Source organism: Apium graveolens, chromosome 8 (genome assembly GCF_009905375.1).
Source record: "Apium graveolens cultivar Ventura chromosome 8, ASM990537v1, whole genome shotgun sequence".
In the NCBI taxonomy this organism is placed as follows: domain Eukaryota; kingdom Viridiplantae; phylum Streptophyta; class Magnoliopsida; order Apiales; family Apiaceae; genus Apium; species Apium graveolens.
The window spans coordinates 15,968,556-15,991,097 of NC_133654.1; the positions used below are offsets into that span (position 1 = coordinate 15,968,556).

General features: G+C 34.3%; 3 non-coding genes and 1 pseudogene across 3 annotated transcripts; all 4 read right to left on the reverse strand.

Annotated features, from left to right (window-relative positions):
- Positions 1-5,220: 5,220 nt before the first annotated feature.
- Positions 5,221-5,378, reverse strand: LOC141681293 (U1 spliceosomal RNA). The gene has a single exon (XR_012558734.1). It is a non-coding gene; the product is annotated as a U1 spliceosomal RNA (small nuclear RNA).
- A 610-nt stretch (positions 5,379-5,988) lies between these two features.
- Positions 5,989-6,184, reverse strand: LOC141681821 (U2 spliceosomal RNA). Its single transcript, XR_012559244.1, has one exon. It is a non-coding gene; the product is annotated as a U2 spliceosomal RNA (small nuclear RNA).
- A 901-nt stretch (positions 6,185-7,085) lies between these two features.
- LOC141681245 (U1 spliceosomal RNA) lies at positions 7,086-7,244 on the reverse strand. Its single transcript, XR_012558685.1, has one exon. It is a non-coding gene; the product is annotated as a U1 spliceosomal RNA (small nuclear RNA).
- A 609-nt stretch (positions 7,245-7,853) lies between these two features.
- LOC141681959 (U2 spliceosomal RNA) lies at positions 7,854-8,028 on the reverse strand (annotated as a pseudogene).
- Between the last annotated feature and the right edge of the window lie 14,514 nt (positions 8,029-22,542).

Sequence of the window (22,542 nt, forward strand, 5' to 3'; positions counted from 1 at the left end):
TCACTTAACGCGGATTGAGTTTTCTTACGATAATAGATCTTATGTCAGTATCGAGATATCTCCTTATGAGATCCTTGAGAGAACAAAATGTCGATCTCCCTTATGTTAGGATGATATTGCAGAGCGCAAGATGCTCGGACCAGCAGTGGTCCAAAGGACCAAGGATATAATAGATCTAATCAGAGGACGGCTGGTAGTTGCCCAAGATGGACATAAGAAGTATGTTGATTTGACACGAAAGGACAAAGAATAGGAAGTGGGGGACCTAGTGCTGTTATAGGTATTCCCTTGGAAAGGATGGACGAGGTTCGGAAAGAAAGGAAAGCGAAGTCCACGATTTGTTGGACTCTGGGATATATTAAGACGTATTGGGAAGTTAGCATATGAGCTAGCCCTACCCCCGAACCTGTAGCAAGTTTATAACATGTTTCACGTATCAATGTTAAGGAAGTGTAATTCAGATGCCAGACAAATAGGGGCATATGAGCGCATAGACATGCAACCGGATGTAACCTATATGGAGCAACCAGGAAAGGTTATAGATCGAAAAGGAACAAGTGCTTAGGAGAAGGGTTATCAAACTAGTCAGAGTTTGGTGGTAGAACCACAATATAGACAATTGACTTGAGAGTTAGAAAGTGCACTGCTAATCCCTATTCATTTTCTATCTGATTCCGGGACAGAATCCTTTTAAGGGGGAGACTATAATAACCCCAAAAATTTTGGACTTTTTGTAACCCTTATGAATAGTGATTTTGCTGATTATACTGATTAAGGAAATTTTTCATGCCACGCTACGTAGGAATTCTTTTATTGATATTCTGAGATCTTATTAGTACTCCATAAAGTATATGAGTGTATGTAAAGATCGTCAGAATCCAAATTCGAACAGTTTGATTTTTTCCTGAAAATCCACCAGATACCGAAAGAATTGAGTTTAAGGTAACATGATTAAAAGGATTTAAATTCAAGGATTATAAGCAAGGATCATTAAAGGACTATAAAATATTAAGAGAGGGTTAGGGAAGCCCAAGTAATAAGATCCCGGATATGATTCCTCAAACGATCAACGAGAACGAGAGTTAAGCGAACCGTAAAACAAATAAACGTCCAAGGGGCAAGCACATGCAAGTAATATGAGAAGGAAGCTTCTAAGATAAGCTAAAACATGTGGTTAGAAGCAAGGTGACATCATCACACCACAAGAATGAGACATGTGGCAAAGTAGTGATGCAAGCAATGACATAAGCAAGTGAAAACAAGATATTTAGCCAATAATTAACCACAACCATGCATTCTTTGCACAAATATCAAGGCAAGACAAGCAAGCAAAAGCTCTCCCCCATTTCTTTCTTCTTCCATTCGGCCTTTTCAAGAAATGAAGAAATAGATTTTCAAAACTCAAGTTCTAGGCCATGGAAAATTGCGAGGTTTGTTTCCTTGGATCCTATATTTCATAACTTAGTTATACAATGAGTTTAAGATCAAGATTCCATGGTTTTCTTAGCTAATCCATTCATCAAAGATGATGATGAATAGTAGTGAAAAGTAACTTACTTTGATTTTCTTGATTTTCATGAAAGCTTAAGGTTGATTAAGCATAGATCAAGGTTCCTAGAGGCTTGTTAGTGACTACCCACTCTCCAAGGAAGGTATAAACTCTTGAGCCCTTAGTTTTAAGTTTGGTTTTTTTCGAAAATAATGGTGCTTAGATGAATGGTTTTAGTTTGATGTTGATGGATGTTGGATTGTTGTTGAATTGGTGATGATTTGGTGTAGTTTAAACTTTGGAAATCGTTAGGCTATAGCCGTCATAATGCCCGATTTTCTATAAACTGTTTTGTGATTAACTTTTGGACCCGAAAATCCACTTCTATAAACTAACCACTTCCATGCTTAGATAGTTTATGTTTCGAGCTTCGTTTTGATATGTGGTTCGCTTGAATCCGATGTACGGTTTAGGAGAAACAACCGTTTTAAGTAACGACGTTTCGCGAACGAACCATTACCCCTCGCCTTACTTTGAAACCATGGTTAAGGCCCTTAAATGACTAATTGGAGTATGAAACAATTATGTAAAGTCTATTAGGCAGTTGGTAGGGTACTCGCGAAAGAATCGCCTTAAAATTATTAATGGTTAATTTATTAAAAATGGTGAAGCCGAGGGTACTCGAACGACTTATGTGATTCGTTAAGCGTAGAAGTGACCATAAGCGAATGTTAGGGTTCAATTAGTTAAAGTCTAGTTTCTTAAGTGACCGGAGTTTAATTCCGACTTATGTTGTTTTTAATAGGTTATCAGACCCACTCTAAGCTTAAGTCTATCCGGGAACACTCAGGCAAGTTTTCTACCCGTTATACTGTTGTTGTGATGTATACATGTATATGCATTATCTTGTGATAAATGCATGACTGTCATTAGCAAATCTTGCAATATATTGGAGCATGTTGATATGGTATATATATGCATGTTATGAAATTTTGATATTCTATTATCAATTCAAATGCTTATAAACTACATAATACCTATGTTAGAGATAAGCAGTAGTTGCGTATACCCTTAGTATAGGGGACCCAAAGGTGAACATTTTCTAAACCGGGAGTCGATGTTCCCGAGTATAATATATATATAGTTTTCAAAACTATTAATCGAATAAGTTTTATTCGATAACTTTATTTTAAATAATGAATATTAGTTGAATATTCTTTCGAGGACTTATGACTCCGTTTATTTTATTTAATGAATATTAGTTGAATATTCATTCGAGGACTTATGACTCCGTTTATTTTATTTAATGAATATTAGTAGTAGAATATTCATTCGAGGACTTATGACTCCGTTTATTTTATTTAATAAATATTATTTTAAATATTCATTCGAGGACTTATGACTCCGCTTATTTATTAAATAATATTCTTTATTTTATTAAAGAATAATGTTTCGATAATCAAACTTATTTTCGATTATTCAAATAAAGATCATACTTTTGTATAAGTATATCTTTGGTTATTTATTATTCATTTCAAGTATGAGTTTTTAAAACTTCTACTTCATTTATTTTTATAAAGATTATCCTTTATGTGAATATTATTTAAATAATAATATTCAGATATTCTTCAACATATCGGGACTGATTTATTTTATTAAATCAGCATTACTCCAAACATTCTCAAAAATGTTTTCGAGACTTCAAAATGATTTTAAAAGTTAGAGCGGATCCCAAAACTCGTTTTCAAATTTAAGATCTTCCTTTCGAAGGGAATTTAAATACTCGCTTAAAAATTTGAGGGATCCGGCTCTATAGTGTATTTTATATTCGCAACGAGGTTGTTGTTTTGAGAAAACAATTTAATTACTTGCCCAATGTTCGGGAAGTAAGTCCATCTAATTGAGTCGGCATAAGTGACAGGCCGGGGTACGGTCTATCAAAGTGTAAGTGGCTGGGTGGCAGTCCATCAACACGTAAGAGGCCGGGTGGCGGTCCAGCACAAGGTCCTAATACGGCCAGGGTGATGACCGGTGAGGGATTCATCCATCTACTAGTAGAAAAGGTTACTTATTGGTATCTTTGCCTGATCAGCAAGATATCGGGTTTATGCCAAAACTCTTTTCTTTCCAAATTTATTGGATATTACAACTTTGTTCATACTTTACATGACAGAGGTTTTCAGGAAATGTATGAGAAATATATATGGATATATATATCAGGACTTAATGAAGTATCTCGTAACTTCATTTCTTTTGAATGATATTTCAAAGATTGAATCTATTCAAATTTTATCTTGTAGTCTCATCTATGTGATGAACCTTCGAAAACTGATTATACCTTGAACGGTGGTAGTTCAAGTAGTATTCGGAAAAGATATAAGTATATTGGAGTATCTTGTAACTTCATCTTTTCAACTTATATCTAGTTAATGATTATCTTATGCATGACAAAGATTTTCAGAAAAATGTTGAGACAAGGTTAGATATATGAGATCACCTTGCAATGATATTTTTTATACAGTTATAAACTGGAACTCTGTGTATATTATACATGGAAGAGGATTTTAAGATTTTGAAAAGTATATATACATATATACTAAATATTTTGCGACTTGGTCGCATTAAGAGATCAAACTTGGTTCATTTCTTTTGACCATGACTTTCATGAGTACTATGAGAATGCTCATATATTGTTACTCATTATACCTATTATTTCGGTGGGCTTGTTGCTCACCATTGCTTTCTTCTTTCATCACACAACAACAGATAGACAAGATGAACATGACCAAGCTCCCAATTCGTGAGCGAATATGAAACGTTCCGCAGTTTCATGTAGGCGTTGATGCCGTTGTAGCTGAGGTAGGAACTACCAATAGGCTAGGCTTTCAACTTTTGTGGTACCAGACTTATGTATATTTATGAATTGTAATAATGGCAAATAATATTTAAATTTATTCAGAAACCCTTTTGAGGTGTAATGACTTATAATTGTGGAATAAAATGACTTATGTTATTTTTGGTATTCATCTCTGAGACTATAACTTGTGGTGTGTGTGTATATTGTGGGATCACAGTACGCATCAGTTGATTGTTTATTAAGAATTAGGTGTTATTAAGGGAAATGGAACTCGTGACAACCCGGATCCCCGACCCCGGATTTGGGGGTGTTACATTTAGTATGTTGCGAGACTTGTGTTTTATTTTCAAATTTAATTAGGAACTTAAACGGGAAAGCAATACCGGGTAACACCTTAAATATGAATGATGCGGATAACCGTATTGTGAGAAACCATATGCGTCCTTAGTTTACACGATTTTTGTCATTGTTGCGGAAAATAAAATTAAAAAAACTCCACGTAAGAGGAGAATTAATTTATAAGCACAATATGTCATCATACTTAAAAGAAAACGAAACCCTTAATGTGAACAAGATAATGGCGCATTACAATATATGTGCATGTTGATGTTTGTAATTGTGAATATTTACCTCACCTATCAATTTTTATATTATATTATGATGAATTTATTTAGTGAGAGACTATAAATTCATTTTCGTGTTAATAAGAGTAATTTTTACTTGCAAATATTCAATAAATAGTAATAACTTTAAATAAATGAAGTTTTTAATTGATTAATCCCGAATTTTAGATTTCGCCACCTCAAGTTTAAAATCCCTTTGGTTTACTAGGTTTCATGAAATACGGTAATATAACAAATTATGTAATATAGTTGGCGGGGCCGCGCGAACGCAAGTCCCTAACACAGATTATCATGTAGGCTCCACCACTTGGGTAGACCTTAGGCAAGAACCCATCCAAAGTGCAATGGAAGTCACTTCCCTAGGCCATTGACCTTAATAATCGCCCATTGACCCCATCCAGGTAAGTACGTTTTCATATAGGCCGTATATCTCTATTCATAGCATTGTTGGAAAATTTTACCTTAGATTGGTCGATGAGGGAACTTCTCAGAGCAGACTTTTGTTATCAACACTAGTGTAAATCTTGTGATGATGTATTTGACTATAATTTCGTAGTGCGATTGACATGTAATTTAAAAATTAGGAGTTATTTGTCTTAAATAAAAAACACGGAATATCTGTATCTCCAAACGTAATTTCTTACACCACTGGTACCTTTATGTAGTTTGCGGCCAATGAGTGAAAATAGCTTTGGGTGACATAATAACTCGGTTCATTGAACATGGATCGAAATGAGGTACAATCTTTGTACTTGAATCTGGAAAATAAGAACTTTATTATTTATTGTCGTGCATTCCATCATAAAGGGTGAAATTGAAACTATATTACTTATTGTCGTGAAATATTATATTAAAAAGGTGAAATTGAGGCAATATTCTTATATTATTACAACAAGTTGAATTATATTTGAAATATATCGTCGTAGTTTTAAACTTTCATTTGGAAACACTCGAAATAGCGATTTTTTCTCCGGCAAAGAGTTCGTGCCCTTTAAAAAATTATTTATTCATTGACTTGGTGGGGGTGCACCAGGCCCGAGCAGTAGTGCAACACTTAGAAGATGCATGAAGACCTCAATAGCAAGCTATTGTTAGGATCTTCACCGATAAAAAAATAAATTTAATATCATGAGAACCATTGGCCCAAATATCAGATATTAAACTGATAAGAACATATACTACACTTGATCTTAACGAAAAGGCCGAGAAAGGTATGAAGAACAAGCTATCTGACCTTGTTTATATGGATGAGTTCGGCACATCTACCGAAAAGTATATCGAGGTGGTACGGAACTCCAGGTACATATAAACTACTAATGTAAGCAATGCTGTAAAGCGTGAAATAAAATATGAATATGAATTGTCCGAGTACATATAAATTGACTTTTCCCTCGAAAAATAAAAAATAATAAAATGTTGGAATAAGTGCATAAAATGTTTTTCCAAAACATTTTATTAATAATATGCAAGTCAACTGTTTTTCTATCACTCTTGGTGCATTACGAATTCCTATTCAGTTGCTTGCTGCAAATTTTATGCAACCACACCCAACATGAAATGTAGTATGTTGCGAGACTTGTGTTTTATTTTCAAATTTAAACTGAAACTTAAATGGGAAAGCAATACCGGGTAACACCTTAAATATGAATGAAGCGGAAAAACCGTGTTGTGAGAAACCATATGCGTCTTTAGTTTACACGGTTTTTGTCATTGTTACGGAAAATAAAATTAAAAAACTCCACGTAAGAGGAGAATTAATTTTTAAGCACAATATGTCACCAAACTTAAAAGAAAACAAAACCCTTAACGTGAACAAGATAATGGCGCAGTACTATATATGTGCATGTTGATGTTTGTAATTGTGAATATTTACCTCACCTATCATTTCTTATATTATATTATGATGAATTTATTTAGGGAGAGACTATAAATTCATTTACGTGTTAATAAGAGTAATTTTTACTTGCAAATATTCAATAAATAGTAATAACTTTAAATAAATGCAGTTTTAATTGATTAATCCCGAATTTTAGATTTCGGCACCCCAAGTTTAAAATCCCCTTGGTTTACCAGGTTTCATGAAATTCAGTAATATAACAAATTATGTAATATAGTTGGCGGGGTCGCGCGAACGCAAGCACCCTAACACAAATTATGATGTAGGCTCCACCACTTGGGTTGACCTTAGGCAAGAACCCATCTAAAGTGCAATGGAAATCACTTCCCTAGGCGATGAACTTTAATGATCGCCCATTGACCCCATCCAGGTAAGTAAGTTTTCATGTAGGCCGTATATCTCTATTCATAGCGTTGTTGGAATATTTTACCTTAGATCGGTCGATGTGGGAAGTTCTCACAGAAGACTTTTGTTATCAACGATAGTCTAAATCTTGTGATGATGTATTTGACTATAATTTCGTAGTGTGATTGACATGTAATTTAAAATTTGGGAGTTATTTGTCTTAAATAAAAAACACGGAATATCTATATCTCCAAACGTAATTTCTTACACCACCGGTACATTTATGCAGTTTGCGGCCAATGAGTGAACATAGCTTTGGGTGACATAATAACTCGGTTTGTTGAACATACATCGAAATGAGGTACAATCTTTGTACTTGAATCTGGAAAATCATAACTTTATTATTTATTGTCGCGCATTCTATTATAAATGGTGAAATTGAAACTATATTACTTATTGTCGTGAAATATTATATTAAAAAGGTGAATTTGAGGCAATATTCGTAAATTGTTACAACAGGTTAAATTATATTTGAAATATATAGTCGTAGTTTTAAACTTTCACCTGGAAACAATCAGAATAGCGATTTTTTTTCGGCAAAGAGTTCGTGTCTCTTAAAAAATGATTTATTCTTTGATTTGGTGAGGGTGCGCCAGGCCCGGGCAGTAGTGCAACACTTAGGCGACGCATTAAGACCTCAATAACAAGCTATTCTTAGGATCTTCCCCGATAAAAAAAATAATTTAATATCGTGTGAACCATTGGCCTACATATCAGATATTAAACTGATAAGAACAGTAAAGGCCGAGAAAGGTATGAATGAGCAAGCTATCTGACCTTGTTTATATGAATGAGTTTGGCACATCTACCGAAAAATATCTCGAGGTGGTACGGAACTCTAGGTACATATAAACTACTAATGTAAGCAATGTTGTCAAGCGTGAAATAAGATATGAATATGAATTATTCGGGTACATACAAATTAACTTTACCCTCAAAAAATAAAAAATAATAAACTGTTGGAGTAAGTGCATAAAATGTTTTTCCAAAACATTTAATTAATAATATGCAAATCAACTGCTTTTCTATCACTCTTGGTGCATTACAAATTCCTATTCAGTTGCTTGCTTCAAATTTTATGCAACCACACCCAACAAGAAATTTAGTATGTTGCGAGACTTGTGTTTTATTTTCAAATTTAAATTGAAACTTAAACGGGAAAGCAATACCAGGTAACACCTTAAATATGAATGATGCGGAAAAACCGTGTTGTTAGAAACCATATGCGACTTTAGTTTACACGGTTTTTTTCATTGTTACGGAAAATAAAATTAAAAAACTCCACGTAAGGGGAGAATTAATTTTTACGCGCAATATGTCATCATACTTAAAAGAAAACGAAACCCTTAACGTGAACAAAATAATGGCGCAGTATAATATATGTCCATGTCATTTCTTATATTATATTAGGATGAATTTATTTAGTGAGAGACTATAAATTCATTTGCGTGTTAATAAGAGTAATTTTTACTTGCAAATATTCAATAAATAGTAATAACTTTAAATAAATGAAGTTTTTAATTGATTAATCTCGAATTTTAGATTTCGGCACCCCAAGTTTAAAATCAACTTGGTTTACCAGGTTTCATGAAATACAGTTGTTAGATATATTTGATAATGTCATGGCTAATATGATTTATGTTTAGTTTTCAGATCTTACTTAAACAGGATAAATCAGTACTTACTGGAAGTCAGGACTTAAGGATATCAGTACTTATATTATCAGAAGATAATCATCATAAGATGAATATCAGAACTTAAGTACTGAAGGACGTTCAGATAAGGACAGCAGCTGATTAAAGGAAAGAAGATCGAGACAAACATAAGAAGAGATATGCATGAAGAAGGAATTCTATGAAGAATAGAATACTTGGAAGAAAAGATATCTGATTGATATATTTTAGGAAGCAAAATTATATTCCATATCAATTAGCGATTATCTTGTAACTGTGTAGTCTATAAACACAGACATAGGGTTTACACTATAAGTGTTATCATATACGAAAAGATTATTCATTGTAACCCTAGCAGCTCTCGTGATATTTGTTCATCACTGAGAGGTAACAGTTCCATACTGTAACAGAGTTTATTGTTTTAATAAAGTTTGTTTTCTGTTACTTGAGATATTAAAGTTCGATTTGATTGTACTTTACACTGTATTCACCCCCTCTACAGTGTGTGTGTGACCTAACAAGTGGTATCAGAGCCTGTCTGTTAATGCACAAACAGTTTAAGATCCAAACACAATCATGTCTGACACAGAAACTCCAACTAAGCCTACCAAAACTGAAGAACCTCCAAAGACACAAATTCAAAGTCGGTATGAGACCATCAGAGTTCCCATACTGAGACCATCTAAATATGCCATATGGAAGGTGAGGATGACCATGTTTCTGGAAGCTACAGATCCAGAATATCTTGATAGAATCAAGGAAGGACCTCACAAACCAACCAAGATCGCTGTTGTAGTTGCAGGTGAAGCAGCAAAGACTGTACCAAAGGAGAAGAGTGATTATACTGCTGAAGATATCGCATCAATTGCTAAGGATGCTAAGGTACGACACTTACTGCATAGTGCCATTGATAATGTAATGTCAAACAGGGTAATTAACTGCAAGACTGCAAAGGAGATATGGGATGCTCTGGAAACAAGGTGTCAGGGAACTGATACAATTAAAAAGAACAAGAAGACAATACTCACTCAAGAGTATGAACACTTTGACTCAAAGGCTAATGAGTCATTGACTAATTTATATGATAGATTTGTCAAACTCTTGAATGATCTGTCACTGGTTAATAAGGAGTATGATCTTGAAGATTCAAATCTTAAATTCCTGTTAGCTCTTCCTGAATGCTGGGATTTGAAGGCAACATCAATAAGAGACAACTACAATCTTGATGAAATAACTCTTGATGAAATTTATGGAATGCTCAAGACTCATGAACTTGAGATGGAATAAAGAAGCAAGAGGAAAGGAGGAAAGTCAAGGATAGTTGCTCTTAAGGCTGAAGAAGAATCCCCCAAGGCAGCTACCTCAAGGAAAGACAAGGGTAAAGCTCTTTTCACAAAGTCTGATACTGAGTCATCAAGTTCTGAAAGTGATGATGACTCAGAATCTGGAAGCTTGCCTGAGACTGATGCTGATGAGGAGATGATGAAGCTGTGTGCTCTTATGGTGAAATGGATCACAAAAATTGCATATAGGAAGTTCAGGAAGGGAAAGAAGTTTTCCAGGAAAGGCACAAATTCTGATAAGAAGAATTTTAGAAGATCTGAGGGCAGAGGAGGAAAGTCTAACAGAGGAGATTATACCAATGTCAAATGTTATAACTGTGGTAAGAAAGGCCACATATCTCCTGATTGCAAGAAAGTGAAGAGTGACAAAGGCAAGGTTCTTGTCACAAAGAAGAAAAGCTGGACATACACCTCAGACTATAAAAGTGAGGAGAATTATGCTTTGATGGCAAATGCTGATAAAGCAAGTGCTGAAAGCAGTTCTGAAGCTGCTGAATCAAAGGTACCTCAGACTACTTATGCTTTTCATACTGATGATATTAATGAGTTGAGAAGATATCTTAAAACCATGTTTCTTAGTTATAGAGATCAAACTTTAACATGTGAAAGTTTAACTTCTGAAAATCTTGCTTTTAAGAAAAGAAATGATTTCTTAGAAAAAGAGTTAGTTATGTTCCATCAAACTCAGAAGGGTAGAGATGATGCTTTTTATGTTAGGGATGAAGTGCTAAAAATGAATGAATCTCTAAAAACTGAGTTAGAAAAGGAAAGAGAGATTATCAGGACTTGGACTAACTCTGGCAGAACAACTCAAAATTTGCTAAGTAGTGAAAATTGGAAAGAGGGCTTAGGTTATGGAGAGGATAAGAATGATAAAGGAACTGTAGAAGTAAGCCTGTTGTTAAGCAAAAGCCAAAGTTAAAACCTGTTAAGTTTGTAACTGTAAAGTCTGATAATGAGAAATCAGAAGTTAAAGAGGGATTAACTTCTGACAAACTTAACAGGAAAAGACAGCTGAAGTAAACATAGGTTTAATGACTAAGAAGCAGCTTAAGCATAAGCTGAAAGATGTTAAGAATGCAAACAAGGTAAAATCACCTAGGAAAAATAGGAATGGAAAGGAAGGTATGAATATAAGCAATGATTATAAGCCTGTTCCTAAAGATCCTAGGAAAACGTGTCATAACTGTGGAAGTTCTAACCATCTAGCCTCTTTTTGCAGGAAGAATAAGAACATAAACTCCTTACCTTCAAAGTCAGGAGTTAAGAGTCAGTCTGTTAGATATAAGCCACAAAATCCTTGTTTTTATTGTGGTAGTTTATGGCATTCCATTTATACTTGTAAGGAATATCATAGTTTGTACTATGATTATTATCAAATAAAACCTTCTTTAAAGAAAGTTTCCATTGTTCCTTCTAGTGTAAATTCTGATTCAAAGTCTGATAGTGTAAGTTCTGATAAGAAAATTGTTAACACAAACTCTGATGCTAAATCCGCTGCAAATGTTAACAAACTTGATAAGGCCAAAGGATCCAAGCAAGTCTGGGTCCTTAATGTAATATCCGGGATATATCGTGTAATTATTTTTGATATTATTATGTGTGCCCAGTATCTATTCTGTGAGTTAATTGTTAAGTGTTATCTGTACTTGAATATTCAAAAATAATATTAATTGAGTATTTTAATTTTTATAGGTCCAAAATAAAATATAGATAATTGTCATATCTTCCTAATTATTTTTATATTGATTTATGGATTTATAAGAATCATATGAAATTTCTAAAATCTTTTTCGGGGTAATTAAAATCTATTTTATAAAAACGGGAACCAACCGACGTCAACCGTTGTTACGTTTTTGGAACCCGAAACTCTTTCGAGAACTCCTTCCTAACCTAATTGTAATATTCCGAGCATTTTCCATGTTTCGACTTTTTTGATCCGGCTTACGGTTTGTCCTGCGCGGGTCCCGGCACAACATTTTCGATACAATATTCATTTCGGTAAATCAATAAAACCCGTATTTTCGATAAACGGGAGCTTTTTATTAAACTATCCCAATTATCACTTCGTAATACGTGTAACCAGGCGCTGAGACCAAGACCGCAGTACAAATTGTACTAATTTGGATAATTATCCCGAAAACCGATACCGTTTGGATCAGTTTTTACAAATAAACGTACCGTTTTATATCCGGAATGATCCAACGGGATACAAATTTTCCTTAATTATAAATAGCCTTTTACCGTATTTTATTTCATATCAAAATCATTTGCAGATAGTTAATTATATAATTTTCAGAGAAAAGCCCTAATTTCTTAAAACTGTTCTAAGAATCAAACAGCAAAACGAAGGCGTTACCGATCTCTGTTTTCAAAGCTTGAGTAACCAAAACGAAGGATTTGAAGTGTTCTATCAGATTCTGAGCTTTGTTTCACTGCAGAAATCAAGGTTATTTTTCTAAAAATTTATTTATTTTTGAATTTATTTTATTAAAAATATGAATTTTTGTTCGGATGATTGTTTGTATGATTTAATGATTGCATGTTATAGAGCTTGTTTTCCTGATGATTTTCATATGTCATACGTCTGATTTGGAGTTCAATAACATGTTCAAATTTGAGTTTGATTTTCGAATTTCAAAATTAGGGTTTATAACCCGTATGAATGTTCTTAATTGCAATTTGGGGGTTTCTTATTCTGTGATAGATTGATGATGTGTTATAGTGGGTTGTGTTCTCTGTGAAATTTGCAATCTAGTCGTATAAGTTTCATGAACCAACGAGGTCTGTAGAGAAGGGAGTTGTGTTTTGAAGTTTTCCGATGTTCGCCGGAAACTGGAAAACTTCACGGCCAAATTTTGGCCAACTCAGGGATTGTTAGGATGAATTGATTGCATGGTTGTGTTCCTGATGTTGTGTAGATGTGATCTGGAGGTGTTGGTGGGGTGAGGACGCCGGGAACATGTTCTCCGGCGAACCCGACTGTTTTTCGGCGACCCCTTGGAAAATTACAGTTTAGTACCTATAGTTTTGAAAACGATGCAGTTTGGTCCCTGTAGTTTCCAGACTTTGCAAAAATTGGATTTCTGTTTTAAAAATGTTTAAAAATCATATTTCCTATTTATTTTTATTATAAAAATTCGTTTTTAATTTCTGAAAATTCTAAAAATTATTATTTTAATTCTGAAAATTATTTTTAATTCTAAAAATTATTTTTAATTCACAAATAAATCTAAATTAATTATTTAATTAATTTCAGTTAATTTCTAATTGATTAATTGGTCAATTAATTCGAAAATTAATTGATTAATTGATTTAATTAATTATTAATTGATTTTAATTAATTATTTAATTAGATTTAATTATTTAAAAATGATTTAAAAATTCTGAAAAATAGTTTCGAGCTTTAAAATATTATTCTAAATTATTTCCAAGGCTCGATAATTATTCTAAAAATTATTTCGGAGCCAGAATGGGCCAACCGAACCCTGTTTATTAACCCGAAATTGATCCAACGACCCGTTTTAATTCCGAAAAATGTTTTAAAAATCATTTTAAATACCAGAAAGCCTATTTATGACCCGAGATTTCTTTATAAATAATATATCATTGATTACGTGATGTATTATGTGCTACATGTGACTTGTTAATTGACTATCGGTCTATATATTCGGCGTTTACTTGATTATCGCATAACTTTCAATCCGTTAATCGGATTTGGGTAAAACGAAGGGTAGATAGAAGTATGTGTTGAATAGAATTCCGTGAGTAAATTATTGATAGATGCTTATGATATGTGAGCAGAAGAGGCAAGGCGTAGGAAAGGGAAACAGGTAGTTGAGGAGTAAGACGATTGTGATTGAAAGCAAGTGCAGGATAGTAAGCTAATATCAGGCAAGTGTTTTGAACTTTCTCGAGATATTGTAATTTTTGATAGTCTTGTTGACATTGCAAGTGCTTTGAAGCACGGAAACCTAAATCCTGATTTCAGTTATTGTTCTTGAGCTATGAACCATATTCTTTCTAATCCATTGATTATTGTATACCCAAACAAGAACCACAAATCTACGATACTACTCCACAAATACATACAAACTAAATACCAGACACTGAACTGAATTATTATTTACTCAATCCATGATATCTTATGCTTTGAAAGACCAAATCCTTGAAACCCTGAAACGTTGTTTCCTTTGTTATCCAATTCTTTCATTACCCAGCATTCAAGCTTTAAAAGTACCTTATTGATCCTTACAAGGATTTAAACCCTTTCATTGTTAAACATTTATTGTTGTTAATGATTTCGGTTATTGTTTATTATTGCATATTCTATTATTATGTTAGAATTGGATTGTTTTTATAAAATTGTAGACCAGATTCGTGGTCAGACCATATAATGGTCAAGTTAGGCCAATGTGTGCCTTGGATCCAGTAGTTAGAGCAATGTTGTGTGCCTTGCTCGAGGTTAGTGCGTGACTGATCAGCAGCCTAACCTTGGTTTTTAAATTAAAAGTATAATATCCAATTCTAAATCATAATCCATTGTTCACTTGATATCATAAACATATTCACCTGATGATCATTATTCTCAGTTTTGTCATTGTGACTTGCTGAGCTAGTTAGCTCATTTGTGCGATGTTGTTTATATTCTTTCCAGTTAAAAAGGAACCAGTTGGTAAAGAGGATCCCCAGTCCAGCGCGAGAGCTAGGGGTTCAGGTTGAGAAAGCTGAGCTAGTAGGCTTCTTTTGGAATAATTTAAGTTTGTAAAAGTTTGTAATAATGTTTAATACTCAGTTTGAATTTGAAATAGTTGGGATTTGAACGGTTTGTAATATATTAGTGTGTTTGGCTTGTGTGCATACTTTAACCTGTTGCGGTTCGTGGTGATTGGTAAGTAGGGTCATTGCATATATTATTATTATTATCTTTATTATTGTTATAAGCAGCTAATAATTAAGGTGTGTGTATGGACTCCAAACTTCTGACCCGGGTTTGGAGGGCGCCACACTTAAAACTAATCATTAGTGGTCTTTGTGATTGCAGGGCTACAGGAAAAACATCCTGGTTCTGGACAGTGGATGTTCAGGACATATGACTGGAAATAAAGCCCTGCTATCAGACTTTGTGGAGAAAGCTGGCCCAAGTGTTTCTTATGGAGATGGCAACATTGGAAAAACATTGGGATATGGCAATATCAATCTTGGGAATGTCATCATTAAAGAAGTAGCTCTGGTCTCAGGACTTAAACACAATCTGTTGAGTATAAGTCAAATCTGTGACAGAGGTTATCATGTTGATTTCTTTGAAGAACACTGTGAAGTTGTGAGTAAATCTAAAGGCAAAGTTGTTCCGAAAGGATACAGGCGTGGTAACAATTATGAAGCTAAACTTTCAACAAGTACTGATGGTTCTGCAATCTGTCTGATGAGTAGAGCATCAATTAAAGAAAGCTTGAATTGGCACAAGAAACTTTCTCATTTAAATTTCAACAATATAAATGAATTAGTCAAGAAAGATCTTGTGAGAGGACTGCCAAAGTCAGTATTTGCTCCTGATGGCCTTTGTGATTCTTGTCAGAAGGCTAAACAAAGAAAATCCTCATTCAAGAGCAAGACTGAATCATCAATTCTTGAGCCTTATCACCTACTACATGTTGATCTATTTGGACCAGTGAATGTCATGTCTATTGCAAAGAAGAAATATGCTTTGGTCATAGTGGATGAGTTCACCAGATACACATGGGTGTATTTCTTGCACACAAAAAGTGAAACTGCATCTTTCTTGATTGATCATGTCAAACAACTGGATAAATTGGTCAAAGACTCTGTGAAAACCATAAGGAGTGATAATATCACTGAGTTCAAAAATTTGATAATGGAAGAGTTCTGCAAAAACCATGGAATTAGGCAGGAATTTTCTGCTCCTGGAACTCCACAGCAAAATGGAGTTGTTGAAAGGAAGAATAGAACTCTCATTGAAGCTGCACATACAATGCTTGAAGAAGCAAAGCTTCCAACCTATTTCTGGGCTGAAGCTGTGCAGACTGCTTATTTTACTCAAAATGCAACACTCATTAACAAGCAAGGAAAGACACCATATGAGATGGTGAAGAAAAAGAAGCCAAATCTGAAGTATTTTCATGTATTTGGATGCAAGTGTTTTATTCTTAAGACTCATCCTGAACAGCTATCCAAATTTGATCTAAAAGCTGATGAAGGAATCTTTGTTGGATATCCACTTTCCACAAAAGCCTTTAGAGTCTATAACTTGAGAACAAGAGTGGTCATGGAATCTATCAATATCTCTTTTGATGATAAGAAGATTACTGGACTTGAAGATTTTATTGATCATGATCAGCTGAGATTTGAAAATGAAGACTCAAATTCTGATACTGATAATCCTGACAATCTAAGTCCTGATACTGCAAACTCTAATGGATTAAACTCTGATGTTATTGAAACTGTGGTGACTACGCCAAAGGAAGATGCACCTATGCAGGGGGAGCATACTCAAGATCTTACCACATCTCAAGAAGCATCAGAACATACATCTAGCTCTTCAAGTTCTGATTCGTCAAGTTCTGATAGTTCTGAAAATCTAAATTCTGAAGAATTCAACTTAGAGGGCATAGTTTCAGGGGGAGCATCAGAAAATGAAATTGAAGACATCATGGATCATGGGGAGCATCTAGTTCTAGAGAAAACCTTCCATCTGCAAGGAAGTGGACTAAATCACATACACCTGATTTGATAATTGGAAATCCTGATGCAGGTGTCAGAACTAGAACAGGTACTTCAAACGAATGTCTTTACAATTCTTTTCTTTCTCAGACTGAGCCAAAGAACGTGGAAGAAGCTATTGAAGATGCTGATTGGGTGCAAGCAATGCAGGAAGAGTTAAATGAATTTGAAAGAAACAAAGTCTGGACCCTAGTGCCAAGACCAAAGAATAGATCTGTTGTTGGTACAAAGTGGGTATTCAGAAACAAAACTGATAGTGATGGCATAATTACAAGGAATAAGGCAAGGCTGGTTGTAAAAGGATATTCTCAACAGGAGGGAATTGATTATGATGAAACATTTGCACCAGTTGCTAGATTGGAAGCCATAAGGATATTTTTGGCTTATGCTGCTCACAAAAAGTTTACTGTCTTTCAAATGGATGTGAAAAGTGCTTTTCTCAATGGAGAATTGGAGGAAGAAGTATATGTTGAACAACCTCCATGCTTTGTAGATTCCAAATATCCAGATTATGTCTACAGGCTTGATAAAACACTTTATGGACTTAAGCAAGCTCCTAGAGCATGGTATGAGACTTTAGCTCAATTTCTTCTGGAAAGTGGATTTAACAGAGGAACTATAGACAAAACACTGTTCTACCTCAACCATGGAAATGACTTACTTCTGGTCCAGATTTATGTTGATGATATCATTTTTGGGTCTACAAATGACAGACTTTGCAAGAAGTTTGCCAAACTGATGCAGTCAAGGTATCAGATGAGTATGATGGGGGAACTTATGTAATATCCGGGAAAATTATGTGAATATTATATGTTAAATAAATAAATATTGTGTGTTTTATAAATTTAAAGTAATTGTTGCTATGATATGAGATGTTATAACTGTTATGTGTGTTTCTGTGCGGGCCAGAATTTTTTTTTTTCGATTGATTAAAAATATGTTTAAATTGCAATTATATGAACCTATCTGCAATCGGGACGCGTATTTATTGGCGTCTTTATTAAGATACTCGTTTTATTTCGTTTTACGCTTGTTTCAATGTATTTTACGTGTTTTTGGGATTTTCTAGGAATTTAGGGATCGTTTCCGTTTTTCAAAAATCAACGGACCGGGACCCCACCGGGACGACAAACTCCACAAAAATTGATGTTTTTATTTTATAAAATTATTCGTATTTCAAATACCCCGTATCTTTGTATTTTTGAATTATTCGCAATTTTTGGGGAATTTGATATTAATTTTGTATTGTATCGTTTTAAAATTATTCCCCGTAATTATTATTTTGGGGCCTAATTATTATAATTAGGGGATAAAAACACCTTTAATTTATTTTGGGGTATAAATTTTGTATAAATAGCTAATCATAAATTATTTTATTTATTTATTTTATTAAAAAAAAAAATTCAGAGAAAAAAAAAAAGAAAAGAAAGATATCAAGAACAAGTGGGGGTGAGATTCATTCACAAATAAAGATTGGATGATATTGGGTGATTCAGGAATCCGTTTGAAAAGCTCTGATAACCAAATCAAAGCTCTCATCGAGCCCGTTCTAGTGGTATCAAAATCTTGAATTGAGGTATAATATTTATAAAAATCGATTTTTGGGGTATTTTGTTCTTGAGAAATTCGTTTTTGAATTTAAGTGATTGTTTGATGATTTTGTTGACTGATTAACGTTCTTGGGATCCTAAGGATCGGTTTAGTATATTAATTCGTTAATTTTGATTAGGATTTCATTGAAACCGAGTTCTTGGTTTTGTAGTTTTTTTTATTTTGATTTTGTGAATTGTTCGTGATATCTGGAGTGATTTTGATCATAGGTATCGATTCTAAATGACAGGAGCTTTAATTTAAGATATAATTCATTGTGTTTGGTTGAGTTTTAAAGGTTTTGGGTAATTGATCGGAAAAGTCGAGTTTGGTGACCGGAAAATCTCTGATTTTGGCCGGAGATTGTACCCTGTTGTTTGATTGTTGATGTTGATGGGATTTCCGGATTATTGGACTCGTGTTACTGTATATCGCACTGAAAACCCGATCAAATCGGGCTGTTTTAGCCGTCACCGGAGCTTGGCCGGAAACGGTGCCGGTCACCGGTTTCTGCACTTGGTCCGACCAGTTCTTGGCAGGACCCGACTGTCCCCTAACCCGACCCGGTTGGTTTTAATTCCAACCCGGGTTTGATCCCTGAAACCCCAACCCCCAATCCCCAATTCCGTTTCTCAGTTTTTTATTTTTAAAAATATTTCAAAAATCCTTTTTCTTATTTTCAAAAATCATTTTATTTACTTCTAAAATCATTTAATTATTATTTTAAATACTAAAAATTATTTTCTTAATTATTTTAAATTCCTAAAATTATTTTCTTTAATTATTTTCAAAAATACAATTTGATTTAATTATTTATAATTAATTTTAGTTAATTATTTATGAATTTAATTAATTGATTAAAAATCAATTAATCAATTAATTTTATTTATAAATAGTTAAATAAATGTATATTATTTGTAATTAATTCAAATAATTCCTAAAAATTATTTTTAGGCTTTTAAAAAAAAATTATATTTTGGTATTTAAAAATCAATTAATATTATTATTAATTGATTTAAATCTATTTATTCCTTATTTTATTAATAATAATTAAACCGTTGGTCCGTTTAATACGAAACGAACGCGTACAGACTCAGAAAAATATTGCGCTTTCAATAAAAATACTTTTGAGACCTAATTTCTATTGTATTGCAATGTCATTTGATTTGTGTATCAGTTTGAGTCGGTGTTTGATCGATAAATGCTAATATTGAACTGATTTTCATTCTGAACGCACTGAGATGTACCTTTTAATGATTTGACTTATGTATTACATGAAATATATGATTACGTGTTATACGAATACCATGATTACGTGATACGTGATATACATGCTATCTATTACAGTTTTAAAATGCCATGCTAGTTATAAACGATCGGGTAGATGTCAAGACGTATAGTTACGTCGATTGAGTTTAGTTCTGTCACTTAAGATAGTCCTTTTGTTTATAGAATCGAGTAGCAAGGAGCGCAGTCAAGTGTTAGACGGAGATAGTAGCCAGCAGTTAGAAACAGAGTTAAAGTAAGAGGTTATTGAGCATACCAGGCAAGTACCCCTAACTTCACTTATCGTTCAAGTGACGTTCATTTCTAATCATATTATGCAAGTACCCTAACTTCACTTATTGTTCCAGTGACGTTTATTTTGAATCTTATTATGCAAATATTTATATGTTCACATACCATTCAAATGTTATTGACTCTGAATTTATTCTTTCAATTTCTCTACTATTCTAAGTTCCGAATAGTTAAATATTTTTACATTTCGCTATAACTTACTCTATACAGTGAAGCTTTGAATTGAGACTAGCGAATAACTAATTGTTCTGGTTATTTCGCCATTGGTTGTTGAGAAAACTCCGGACCATGAGAAATGGGGAGTTATGTGGTTAAGGATGTCATTTGATTCGACTCCTTTGACGGAAACTGGTTTTATGGGTTGGATGGTTGCATAAGAGGCCGTGGCGGCGGTCCAGTGTGAGCTATGTGTTATACAGGATATAACACCTTGCTAGGCCGATATGTGCCTTGGGTACCTTTTGTTTAGTTGGATATGCTTCGGCATACCGGTGTTGCTCCGCGGCTGATCACCGGTGGCAACACACCGTCGTTCGAGGATTCCAATCCCAAAACATAATATATTGCAAATGTTGTTTATTATCAAATTTATATCAGTTTTGATACTGTTCAGTTATTGTAGTTGGTTTTGTTCATCAGATATACTGTTGTTATTCCAAATCATAAGCTATTTACTACTTGCTGAGCATTTCTTTCGCTCATACTTGTTTCTTATCTTGATTCTTTCAGCTAGGCCAGGGCAAGCTTAAGTTCCAGGTCTGACCAGAGGTTATGTGTTTGTAAATAGTTGGTGTGTTTCCAGGTAGACAGTTTGGGATACTTAATTAGTCTAGAGGTTTGTAATAAAATTTGAATAAGTTGTAAAACTAATTAGACTATGGTTTGTAATAACACTTGATTTGTAGTAGTGCCTGTTCCATACTATAACCTGTGATCGATCCAGTGCAGGTAAAGGGGTCGTATTTATTATATTATTCTGCTGTGATTATTTTATTTTAGTTTATTGGCAAGTGACCCCCAAATCTAGACCCCGGGTTTGGAGGGCGTCACAGGTTGGTATCAGAGCTACAGGTTATGGTCACTGAAACAGGCGTAGGATTGTCATAGATGAGTCATAGGAAGATCACATAAGATAGGCGTGTATAGTTTAGCTTTTATAGGGTTAATTTAGGTTAATTGGTTGGGGTAGTTAAGTTGTTTAGGTTTCCTGTTTTGCGTTTAGCCTTAGGCCTTGTGTCATTGCCCTGTTATTTTGTTGGTTTAGTTGAGATTTTAAGTAAGGATTTAAAAGGGTTGGATAATTCGGAGTAAATTTTCTTTGTGTTATTATTCTCGAGATAATAAGTAGGATTATGTGATAATCATGTCGCTTGTGTTAATATGGTAGCAAGTTTATGATATTTTGAGAAGAGATAGTGTTTGCGAACTTTAATATGCTAAGGAATTGCTACATATTTGACACAATGCTTGACAGATTATTATATATATTGCTTGTTTCTTACCAGAATAATGGCACCAAAGAGAAGAAATAATTTAGGAGAGGATCGTACCGAGAGTCGTACAGATCCAGCGATTATCCAGATGTTGGGACTGATGCAGCAGCAGATGTTACATCTTACGCAGCAGCAACAACAGCAACAACAGCAACAACAGCAGCAAGCAGCAGCACCACCTGCAGTGACTTTTAAGCAGTTTCAAGCAGTGAAGCCACCTGAGTTCAAGGGAAGTGCTGATCCTGTGGAAGCCAATGCATGGCTCAAGGAAATGGAAAAGGCTTTTGAATTAGTCGGAGCAGGAACTGAGCAGAAGACCAAGTTTGCAAGCTACTTTTTGAAGGGTGAGGCGAACTATTGGTGGGAATCCACGCGAGCATTGGAAGGAGGTGAGTTTATAACTTGGGAGAGATTCACAGAGTTGTTCCTGGAGAAGTATTTCCCGAGGTATATGAAGAATCAAATGGAGATTAAGTTCTTGAATCTGACCCAGGGTGATCTTACTGTGGCCGAGTACGAGGCTAAGTTTACTGAGTTAGCAAGGTTCGTGCCAGACCAGGTTGATACAGATGAAAAGAAAGCCAGAAGATTTGAACAGGTATTGAAGTTTTGGATTCAGAACAGAGTGGCCATGTTTGAGTTGACTTCATATGTGGCAATGGTTCAGAAGGCAATGGTGATTGAGAGTAGGAGTATTATGTCTCAGAAAGGAAATGATGGGAAGAAAAGGAAAATGGAAACCTCAGAGGGAGGTCAGCAGTCAAGTAATTTTCAGGGCCGTTTCAACAAAAGGCCAGGATTTCAGGGTAATAGGAATGTGGGATTTAAGAGACCACAATCAGGAAATGGAGGA